Raw genomic sequence first — 11,225 nt, forward strand, 5'->3', positions numbered from 1 at the left:
CGGTGGCAGAAGTCGTTCCCTGCCTCAATGGGCAGTGCCTGCCCCTGCCCCCTTCGTCACTGTGGGGGGCATTGATCTGCCCCCCCAAGGCCCCTTCCCTTCCCACTCCCCTTCCACCACACTGGACTTACCAGCTGGAGGCAGCTGTATCAGTATCGGCCAATATGCCTCCTTAAATATCACCTATCAGTATTGGCCCCAAAAATCTCTATCGGTGCACCTCTAGCAGTCAAATAGCAAGAAAATGTTGAGATAACTAATGAGTCTACAGGCATTTTGAAAAAACTTGATTTAAACTTTTCTAGCATGTCATGTTGTCACTGTTGGTGATGAAACCCATGCTGGACTTTGTTCCCTGGCCCTGGAAGCTGATCCATGTGGGCTCTTGCAATATGGAACCCCACTCTGGACTTGAGTGTGGCCCACGTTTCCATCTCACACATGAAGTTCTCTGCTTTAAGCTCAGAAACCTTGAGAATTGGGTTTTTCATTACAATTGCATAATGTTTTAAGAATAATACTGTCAACAAGTTCATTACAAGTAATTAGAGTCAGGGGCAAAGGTATGCTTTACTATTCTGTAAAATAGTACCGATGCTAGTTACTTGCAACCATTCTGGAGGAGCAGTATGGAAAAACAGGATCATTCCGCTACATTACAATTAATCAAATAGCACTATATGTCAGTACAGATGTATAATGATGTAATGGAGTAGACTATTGTAATGCATGTTTAATCCTTTTGAATGTTGTACTGACCCCCAAAGGGGAAGTGTTATGCTTGATGGAAGAACCTTTATTCTGCATTCTTTGAATCCCTTTCCCTCTTTTCGAGTAAATTTGTAGTTGGACTTGGAGTGGTTTTGCATTCGTGATCATGTCTGGGTTTTATCTATCCATAATACACACCTATATCTGCGATAGAAAGATTTGCAATGGAGGTTTTTCATTTTATGACTTGAACTTCTGTGCGAGTGTGAATAGTGCAGTTCTCACACACTGGATGTGTATGTTTGTCTCTCTGCAGCGCTTCCACCTCCCATTCGGACCAGTCAGTACACACAAAATCTGCCTCTGTCATATCATCTGATTCAGTCTCCACCTCCACAGACAACTTTTCTCCAGATCTCAAGGTATGTATGTCTCTTGTTTTTAAATTGTGACTGAAAAGAGGGGGAAAGATGATTTTCCAGAAGCTACAGCTAGTGCAAAATGCAGCAGCCTGTCTTCTAGCAGGGATGGTTTGCCAGGAATGCATTACTCTAGTACTCCAAAGTCTACGCTGGCTTCTAGTAATTTTCCAAGTGTAATTCAAGGTGCTGATTTCGACCGGAAGTGCCATAAAAGATCTGAGTGGAGATCAGGCCCATTTGATATTGATAATGTAGGACTAGGTTTTCAAAGACTGGCTACCCCCTCAGGGATTGTGGCAGATTTTTCAAAAGACTGTGACTTCTCTTTAGGTGCCTAAATAAGAGAAGACTTAGCAACCAGCAGTTCCCATTGTGACACACATCCCCCTTTATTTTGGTGCCAAAATGGGAGCTGATGTCTCTTGGAAACCTAGTCCTGACCATGACGCCTGAACTCTTGAAAAATCTGAGTGTTTTGTCTTTCTTAAAAATGATTACATTTCAGTGTTTCCTAAAAATACTAGCTTACACTCTGCTTATGCTCTTGCCATAAATAATGCTTAATTAAAAAATGTTAGCGTGGAAGGTCTAAAATCAAACAGGTAAATCCATAATTTGAAATCTCATTACATGGTTCTGCAAGCCTGAAAGTCACCTGCAGGCTGCTCTTATTACTGTAAATGCAATATGCAGGTGATTAGCATTTTTTGAAAATCTTACCATTTAATTAGGTGCTTAAAATTCAGGCGCCAGTGTTTTAAAAATGTTGGCCATGGTATGTTCTAACAACACCTTTTTAACATTTCTTTCAAATGGTTACACATTTGTTTAAACCGGAGGGGAGGGGAGGGGGGTGGGTGGGGGCATGAAAGAGCCTGGAAAGGCTTTCATAGCGTGACCACATATGCTTTCACTGTTTAGCAGTAATTTACACTTTATGACAATAGTTCCTAGGGCCTCAAATTGGGATTAGGGTCTATTGTATTGGTACTCTGTGAGCCTATATTAATTTGTAGCGTGAAGAGCTAAGGGTATTGCCAAAACATTAAACAAAACCCCATGAGTCAACCCCCAAATACAAAGTGATTTTTTAAAATATATATTAAATTTTAAGCCCTTCTCATTTTATTAGATTTTCTGTCTTTAGGGTCCTGTTTCAAGATTTCTTCTTAAATCATGAATTCTAAGACACTTTTTTTTATGGAAGCTGATATTCTCACATAATCAAAGAACTCCAGAAATACCAAAATAAATATCACTTACTCACCATAAAATACCAAAAGTCTGCAACACAGGCATTTATAAATCCTTTTTCTAATTTATGCTGTGGATTGCTTTAATTTTCTATTTGGCAAGTGTAACTTTTTTTTCCTAAGAACTGGTATCTTTTTTAGTTTATAGTTTACAGAAAGTCTTCTAGCTCTGATGTTCTAAGAAAGTTTCCATTTGAAGGTATTTTACAATGAGGCTTCATAGCGCCTTGTAGTCTAACATTGGACTCCGGTTTGAAAATTAAACATAAATATATGTTTAACTGAATAATTTGTACTTCTTAAGTACCTTCATAATGAATTAATCATCATAATATGCTTGTGTAAACAAGTATACAACTTTCTTCTAAAATAGGGAAGGTGAATGATTTACTCAAAGGTACAGGGAAAATAATTTTCAGATGTCCTAATTCCTAGTTTCATGGCTTAGACCAATGATTCTCAACCAGGGTGTTGCAAGATCATTTCAAGGGTGCCCTGGGGTGCTAGCACTATTGGATGTGAAAACATGATTTACAATATAAACCTGGAGATTCCAAGTAGCGATCCATAGCATTACAAGAATTCTGCCCTGCTGTGGTCTTTCTGAGCTTTTTGCAATGGAAGAATTGCTTTAATATTATTTCTGTAGTAAAAAAACCCTGAAAACTAAGACCTGGTATTTTCTGAGGGGTGTCCTGAATCTAAAAAGGTTGAGAACCCACTGGCTTAAACCTTACCTAATTGTAAATGATGAATGATGTAAATGTAAACTTTATTTATTTATTAGCATTAGGTCTTTATTTATATATTTATTAGCATTAGGTCTTATTAGCATTCAGTTCCCACTTAAATTGAATGGTGGATGCATTTGTTCCTAGGCTAAAAGCACAGCGATATTTGTAGAAAGAAAGAAGAATGACACAAGTAGTGATGGGGGAAAAAGAATTGTGGACACTTTTTTTCAATTGAAGGAATCCTTTTGATCAATTGATTTCCTCTCCACTCCCTCTTCCTCCTCCTCCTCCCCCCCACTCCAGTTTTCATGCATACATTTTATGGAGACACTCAACTGCTGCTGCACCTTAAAGATGTAGTAAAAACCTCTTGATACCTTGGAGAATATCTTCTAGCATTTGAAGATCAAGCAGTAAATTAGTAAAATGGTGCAATTCTCTGATTCAGTCCCTCTAGAGTGTCCACTATCTTCATTACCCATTAATAGAATTGAATGCTGTAGGTGAGCTGTGCCTTGTAAGATCAGGCTTCCTAGTGGTATGGCTTTAATGAAGCCAGCATCATAAAACGAGGAAATGATTGGTAATCATCAAAACAGCCAGTCTTGTTTTAATTAATACCACATTCAGTTAACTGTGGTGGGATGGCTCTAGAGAGCACATTTTCCTAATTTTTCCTTGTCAAAACAACTATTCTTATGGAAGGAATTCTGCATCTGTACCTAAGTCTCAGAATGTGAAATTTTATTTATGTGCTGGTATCTTTTCATCTCCTGGATCTTGCTAACTGACCTTTTGTTTTCTAGCTGCTCTTCTTAGAAATACTTACCAGAACTGTTGTGGTTTCATCGTATGTCAGTACCCTCAACAGCTGTGCTGGCATATATTTCCTCACAAGTTTCATAAATCACTACCTGTTTGGTTCTTAGTTTTTTTACCACTAAAAGAAAATAGAACTTCTTCCTGGCTCACTCCATTAAAAAAGTGCCATATTGCAAAGGGGTTATATTTGCTTTTTGAATAGGTTTGGAACCAGTAAACCTGAGCATATTTTAAAAGAATCCAGCTTCATTCTAGATTTGATTTTATTTTTTTTGTTTTGTGCAAATTAGCACCTGCTGCAGTGACTAGAATTAAATTCACTTTTTGGCTCTTCAAAAAGTAGATTTTAAAGGTAACTTCTTGCCTTACTACTTCACACTTGTTCAGCTATACTTCCTTTTGGTTCATTTTCTTCCAAATAATCCCAATTCCTCCAGATAACCATGGAACTAACAAGCAGGTTTTGCCATCACACTTTTTTCTATCTCTGCCAGTGGTTAGAGATTGGCTTAACACCTGAAACAGGAGGTCTACTCCCCCTCACAACAAAACTTATCATCAGCGTGAGCTCTGGATGTTCTTGTGAGAGTCACTTTTGAATTATTTTAGAAGCTGAGTCAGGGGCTTGCAAATTCCTTACCAAAAGGTACAGAACACTGGTTTATATTATCAGAGCTCCCATAGTTTGCAATCTATGTTGTAATTTGATAGAATAAAACAAGCGTTCCATATTTTTTCACAGGTTTTTATTAAGGGGATTAAGCAAACATAGCACTAAGCTAATTTTCTACAATTTCATGAAGCTAATTAAGGATGGAATGATACACTGATCAAACTGAGGGCATAATTAAAATTAAATCCCTAGGGTTAAATTATTCAATCACCAAATCAATGCAGTAGGAAATCAGATCAAGTTATGAGGTTGACACTAGGGCTAAGTACAGACAGTCAAAATGCCCAAGGCTGAATCGATTCAGTCTTTGCAGCTTAGTCTAAGATGAGAAGCAATTAGACAGACGCTCGCTTTTGATACAGGAAATGCAGCCACATACCTGCAGTGCCTCAGGCAAGAAGCCAGGGGCACTAGAGCACAGCTGTCTGGAACGTAGCCAGCATGGACTCTGTGTTCGTTTCCTCTTCCTGCTGCCCCTGAGGTCTCTGGGATTTGCAGTCCAGAATTACAGCAGCAGGTCTCTGCAGGGTTGCTCATCACTTCTTTTTCCTGCTTTCAGGTGCTTGTGGGATTTGCAGTCCACAGTCGCAGCCACTAGTAAGTTTTTAACAAGGCAGGGCAGCTCCATACTTGGGGGAAAGGAAGTTTAACCCCACTCCCTGGTCCCAGGCTCCAGCCGGGGTTTGCCTGGGGGGGTGGGCAGTTCCTGCCTCTCTTCCCCCTCCGCCCCCAACCCTTCTCTGTTGGAGCAGGTAGCACAACCTGCCCAAGGCTATAAAGCATGCTGGGATTCTGGGGAGCTGTGATTTAACTTGAGCCAGGAAGGGGTCTGGGACAGAAGTTTCATAAATAGGCCCAAATCAGTTAAGTCTGATACTACATTCAACCAGGTTTATCTTAAGCCAGTTTCAGCCATTTTGAAACTGGTTTATGTGCACTGAACTTCTGTTCTGTTACAGGTTTAAACCAGTTTCTGATCACTTAAACCAGTTTACGCGTAACTTCTGTCCCTAGCCTAGAAGGGAAGACAGGGCATTTATATATGTGTTGGGACGCGGCGCCGGGCACTTTTAGTCAGGGAGCCATGCTAATTAAAAGCGCCAGCGTGTCATGTGTATCTGCATCACCACACGTTCCTGCACTGAAAAAATGGTGGCAGGCACTTTGAACTAAAGCTCTTTGGATGTGTTTTATTTCAAAGTGCACCGCTGCCATTTTGTCAGTTTGCAGACTTATGGTGACGCTGATACACGTGACGTGCAAGGCTGCTGGAGTGCTCAGTTTCCATGCTCCAGAAGACATGATTCATCAAGTCTGCTCTGAAGTGCTAGATTTCCAGAGTGTCAGAGCAGGCTCCCAGCATGTGTATAGGAGCCCACGAGGTAGTATCTTGGGTTAATTTAAAGAGGAATTAGTTTTCTTTTAGTCTAAGACCACAGCTAGATCTTTAGTCAGGATGGTGCATTGCCCTGGCAGGTGAAGGAGAGGCGTCCCTTGGCTTCAGTGTCTATAGAACCTACATGTCCAGTCTAGTCTTTGACTGTTACCAAGAGAAATAGGCCAATAAGGTAGTGAAATCCCTTTGTCTCAAGGATTTTCTTTCTTGGGAAATTTTTTCTATGGCTCACATGGTGGTTCATTGTTATCTGTAACCTGTTAATTGAGGCTTAGCTGAGGTTGTGCCATATGCAGGTCTATCATCAGACTGCAGACTAGATGGGCTAGTTACAACCAATGACAACTCCTTCCTTTTCTTCCCCTGGATGGTCTGCCTAAGAAAGGGAGGGGCACATAGGTTTGGATTTTCCTGAGAGCAGTAGGAAGCACATGGATGAGAGAACTACATTTTGTATGTGTGGTCTGTGTTTTTATAGCGGTTCCTACTTGCTCTACATCAAGGACCACCTTTGAGGCTGCAAGTCTAACTTGAGACATTCAAGTGCTCTGTAGAGTTAGTGCCATCTAATTTTCTCACAGATGGCAATCATTGTGCCCTTTTGTCATGGCAGGAAATTGCATCACCAAATGACTCTTCTATGCCAGGCCACACCTGTCTTGGTCTGGTATCTGGTACAGTGTAAACCAGTACATCCTGTTCCATGGTTGGATTGTTGGTGACTAAACTGGCCCCCCCACCTGGGCTAGCCTGGGTGAGGAGGGTGTGTGGACACCTAGCAGGACTAAAAACAAGACCTGTCAAAGGGCTGATGAGCTCCATGTGAGCCAACAGCATCCATATCTGGAGAGGACATGGGCACCACCAGTTCAGTTTGCCCGGAGCATCAGCAATGATGCATAGCTTCTAATGTGTCCCAACAGTCACAGAAGCCTTGGGACTGACTTTCCTTGAAATGACTCCTGCATTTACTAATTCATCTTGGTCAACTGCAGATCATCTAATCTTCCAGATTTACAAAAGGCAGGTTAGCTGTGGATTCTGACAAAAAATGGTGAGGTTAAATTTATGGCTGAGATAATAGACATGAACCTAAAGTCTGCAAACTAATCTTTTGTGAAAATACCTAATGACGTGTTTGACATTCTCTTCATGGCAGTTGCTTCATGTTCCTCATGTTTCTTAAAATTTCTGGACTTGTTACAGACAAATAATTGGGGAACCTAATGAACTCATGACTTGTCACCTGCATGGCTTTTGACCTCCCAAACACAAGCTGTTTTTGCAGCTCGTTATAATAAATTCTACACATGAACAAAGGTTTTTCCAGGCTTAACTCAAATCTGAGACCCTTTTTCACTCTTGTTATCTATATCTCTTATTGTTTGTTCTTGATTTCAGTAAATTCCGCATCTGTGAAGTTTATCTTAAAGTGCATGGAAAATATTTTCCATTTACTGGCTTCAAAATTCTCACCTTTTAATTTAATTGAATAATTTCATGTTGTCTCTCTCTTTTTGTATGATGAAACGGGGAGAATACTGTATTTATTTGAGATCTGTTTTTTCCCCCATTGAAAATGGAGGGGGGAAAAGCCCCTTGTGGATTTGAGCACAAGGTGGTGAGGGCACAAGTGACTTCTGTAGCTCTGCCTCTGGTCCTGACCCAGGGTCAGAGTTGCAGCTGTAGCCGCAGACTGCCATCTCCTCTTCCCACCTGCTGCTGCCTCTGCTCGCCTTGCCCCTCCTCTACTACCCCTCCCCTGCCCACCCTCCACCCCCACCACTGTCTCTGCCCTACCACCTTCCCTTGACTGCCACCACTTACCAACCAGCTCTCGCTTTGGCTCCACTCCTCCACTCCTGGAGCTCTGCTTTAGCCAGGGGCATGGAGCATGTGGTTGGCCCAGCCTGGTCCAGTGGCAGCAGCTCCATCCTGGGCTCTGGCTCCAGGGCTGGGCTGGGGCTGCTGCTGCCATAGCAACTACTATGTGGCATGGCTGGGTTGTAGCTGGAGCACCCATGTGCTCCATGCCCCAGTTTAGAGAAATACCAGAGCCAGAGGGTAAGTGGCAGTGAGGGCAGCGGCAGGCATGGGGGGAATAAGTGGTGTGTGGGCAAGTGTTGGCAGGGCAGGCAGCAGAGCTTGCAAGGGTCACTTGCTTCCCCCACTGCCTTCCCCTACCACCTACCTCCTGGTTCTTCCCTCTACTGCCTCTTCCACCACTGTCTATCCCCTTGTCATTATTGCTTTTTCCACTGTAGTGGGGGGCGGGGGGGGGGAGTGGATGAACATAAGACAGCCCTCCAATAATTAGATCCAATATGTGGAAAACTATAATAAATTTATAAATTTTCTATGTATGAAATCTAATTATTGGGTAGTTGCCTTAAATTTAGTCATCTTGGATTCAGGTAAATACAGTTGATGTTCCCAGTATACCATCTCTTGGTTTTTCATTGCTTTACCGTATTCCCAGTTATCCATCTCCTCTCTAATGTAACAATCTCCGTCTCTTCAATTTGAGGGGGTTTTTTAGGATGCTGATTATAGTGATAGAAGTTCTAATTTAGAAGCACTCCCTTATTTAGAAGACTATAGAGGTTGGGAATTGGGAAATGGTCCCTCAGTTGGACCTAGTGAGTTACAGAAAGACAAAGCATCTGCAGAGGTTGCCTACTGCTCCACAGTTAGTCATTGCTTAATTCTCTTTGTTCATGCCTCTGTTAATGACCCTGGTGATCACTACACTGATCACTTTTGTTACTGACTTTGAACTTCCTTTACTTCAGCAATATCCTTTTTGAAATGGGTGCTCCTAGTTACAGCCTCACTGTATTCCATGAATTTATACATAAAAAGTACTAAAATAGTCTCTGTGTTTTTCACTGTTCCCTTTGCACCTTCGTCAAAACAGCAGACAGTGACTGGCGTAAGTCAACATCTGATGCAGCAGGCTACCATATATGTGGTTTGAGATCTGGGCAGAGCTTGTGTAGCATCTGATTTTGGAAGCTGAGGGCAGGAGAAAGTTATAGAAAACTGAGCTGGATCTTTGTCCCATGTGGAAAAAGGAGAAAATATGTGCAGCATTTCTGGATAGCCTTATAAAGAAGGGGACATTGCAGCTTCCTTATAAAAATACCCCTAATGTTCTGAATTGGCTCTGCCATTCTTGAAATATGCTTTAGGTATGCATATAAACCCTACGCTCCTTCCTGTAGTTGATCTCATTTGTTCTGCCTAGGTATCAGCTTAATTTTAGAAGTTACATTTCTATAAAATTAGAAGAACTCTCTGTTATAGTTACAGTTTGCCTTAGCATTTTCTATGTGGCATTTTTAGAAGAAGTGTAGGTGTCCGGGGGTTTGGAGCTATACAAATTTTATTTGATGTCTATAACTGCTGATGTCTTCCGAACATCAATTTGACATCGTATTGGGTAAGAGGAGATGGTAATTCCTACTGTATGTTTATACAGTATTTTTCCTTGTTTTTCTCTGAAGAATTTCATAATAGCTTCCATAAAAGTTTTTATATAAAACACATTGATACCTGGATGTAAAACTAAATCCTTTCTTCTCTACAATTTACTGAAATTGCACTTCGTAAATCCAACACTAAATAACATTTAGAGGTTTCAGTCATTTGGATTATGCTGCAAGCATTGTTGGATTTTCTCCTGACTTTATGTTCAAAGCTGTTTAGAATTTGATTTAGGGAATTCATTTCTCTGCCAGCTGTGTGCATTAACATAAGCTATAGACCTGCTACCAGATGAGGACAAAATTAATACCTAAACACCTTTGAAGATCTGGGCCCTAAGTGACTTACAAACCAATGGGAGTCATGTTCCTGAACCACAGAGGTGCTTTGGAGAACCCCACCCTAGATATTTGCAGTCCTGTATGTCTGTGTAATGTATAGTGCCTCTTCATTGGCTTTGTTGCTTTCTCACTTCATGGGATTTAACCTTAGGAATTTCATCTTTCACTTAAGCTGTTTGTAGGATAATGTCTCAAGTTTACTAGATTCAAATTGTGGCATGGTTCTTATAAAAAGGAAATTGGTTACACTCCTGAGGTTTCTAAGTTGTAGATTTGGTGGGAAGGGGCTTGCTGCCAGTTATCTTAGGACTAATAAGTTTTGCTACAGCCAACATGTTCCTTTACAGAGTGCATGAAGCTAAGGTAAAACCTAGCGCTTGAGGGAAAATGGATTTCTCTCTGCAACTCCCTACTTGTAGGCTGTGGCCTCTGGCACAAGTGAGTACATTTTCAAGGGCTAGAATCTGACAGCAGTTTCCAATGTGGCAGCCCCGCTGTCACCTACTTAGTCAGTACTGGTTTTCAAAAGGAATGTGTCAAATCTATGCTTTTGGCCATGTTGTCTGTAAGCATTAGACCAAACTCCTTTCTGGAGATGGGAATAGAATCCAAGATTCCTGACTCATAACTTTCGTCTGCAGGACACTTTTACGTGTGTCTAGCAAATAATTCTGTAGGGCTTTGGCAAATGTGTATTCTGTGCCCTTCTGTTGGTTGCTGTGTGTAGAAGACAACTGCCTATTATTGCTAATTGTTTTCTCTGTTTAAGTGTCCCTTGTGTTCTTCATATGAACTTGCCCAAAAACCCTAAATTAATAAAAGAATAATTTACAAGTTGAGTGCAAAAGCAAGGACATACAATCTTAATTCAGCACTTTTGTATATACAGTAATGACAGTAAAGTCACTATTTATGTGATTATCTACTGTTTGCTCTATAAAGACATAGACCAGGGGTGGGCAAAATATGACTTATGGGCCAGATCTGGTCTGCCAGGCAATTTCATCTTGCCCATGAACACCCACCAACTAATTGTACCCCACCCGGTCCACGCACCTCACTCCCACCCTTGTGTGCTGAAGCTTAGCCAACACGCACGGCTTCCAGGTGGGGCCACTGCTTGCACTGCTGCAGCTGCCAGGGGACCTGCTTGGCTACCCTGGCATCCAGCAGCTCCTCCTCGTGTCCCTGCTGCAGTGCTCGCTCTGAGCAGCAGGTAAGGAAGTAGCAGGGGCAGGGAGAAGGGAAGCTGCAGCTGGGTGGGAGCACGGAGCCCATGCCCAGGGTGGCGGCAGGAGAGTGAAGCTCGGGTGGACAGGGTGTGGATGTACGTGGCCAATCCCCCCACACACTGCCCCCCCCACCATGGCGCACAGCCCCCGCCACT

General features: G+C 41.9%; 1 protein-coding gene across 5 annotated transcripts in view; it reads left to right on the forward strand.

Annotated features, from left to right (window-relative positions):
* The window catches only part of MTMR2 (myotubularin related protein 2), a 62,639-nt gene that overhangs the window by 10,264 nt on the left and 41,150 nt on the right, over nucleotides 1-11,225 (forward strand). For all 5 annotated transcript variants that reach the window (XM_025197867.1, XM_025197868.1, XM_025197870.1 and 2 more), the window contains one exon: nucleotides 1,028-1,133. The gene's annotated coding sequence lies outside the window, so the exon portion shown is untranslated. Of the gene's footprint in view, nucleotides 1-1,027; nucleotides 1,134-11,225 lie in introns of those variants that run through there.

This window comes from Alligator sinensis, unplaced genomic scaffold, assembly GCF_000455745.1.
Source record: "Alligator sinensis unplaced genomic scaffold, ASM45574v1 scaffold116_1, whole genome shotgun sequence".
In the NCBI taxonomy this organism is placed as follows: Eukaryota; Metazoa; Chordata; order Crocodylia; family Alligatoridae; genus Alligator; species Alligator sinensis.